Source organism: Physeter macrocephalus, chromosome 18 (assembly GCF_002837175.3).
Source record: "Physeter macrocephalus isolate SW-GA chromosome 18, ASM283717v5, whole genome shotgun sequence".
Classification (NCBI taxonomy): Eukaryota; Metazoa; Chordata; class Mammalia; order Artiodactyla; family Physeteridae; genus Physeter; species Physeter macrocephalus.
Window position 1 is genome coordinate 44105437 of NC_041231.1, and position 774 is coordinate 44106210.

Genomic DNA, 774 nt, shown 5'->3' on the forward strand with positions numbered 1-774 from the left:
ATCCTCCTGCAAGTGCAGGGGACATGGGTTTGAGCCCTGGTCCGGGAAGATCCCACATGCTTTGCGGCAACTAAGCCCGTGTGCCATAACTACTGAAGGCTGCATGCCGAGAGCCCGTGCTCCACAACAAGAGAAGCCACCGCAATGAAAAATAAGAAGCCCGTGCACCGCAACAAAGAGTAGCCCCCACTCGCCGCAACTAGAGAAAGCCCGCACGAAGCAATGAAGACCCAACACAGCCAAAAATAAATAAATAAATAAATAAATATTTTAAAAAATCACCATGAGATACCACTACATAAGCACTAAAATGGGCATATCAGAAAAACCAGGGGACTTCCCTGGTAGCACAGTAGTTAAGAATCCACCTGCCAGTGCAGGGGACATGGGTTTGATCCCTGGTCCAGGAAGATCCCACATGCCATGGAGCAACTAAGCCCGTGCGCACAACTACTGAGCCTTCACTCTGGAGCCTGCAAGCCACAACTACTGAAGCCCGTGTGCCTAGAGCCCGTGCTCTGCAACAAGAGGAGCCTGCACACCGCAACGAAGAGTAGCCCCCTGTCGTCTCAACTAGAGAAAGCCCGCGCACAGCAACGAAGACACAACGCAGCCAAAAATAAATAAATAAATAAATAAATATTTTAAAAAATCACCATGAGATACCACTACATAAGCACTAAAATGGGCATATCAGAAAAACCAGGGGACTTCCCTGGTAGCACAGTAGTTAAGAATCCACCTGCCAGTGCAGGGGACATGGGTTTGATCCCT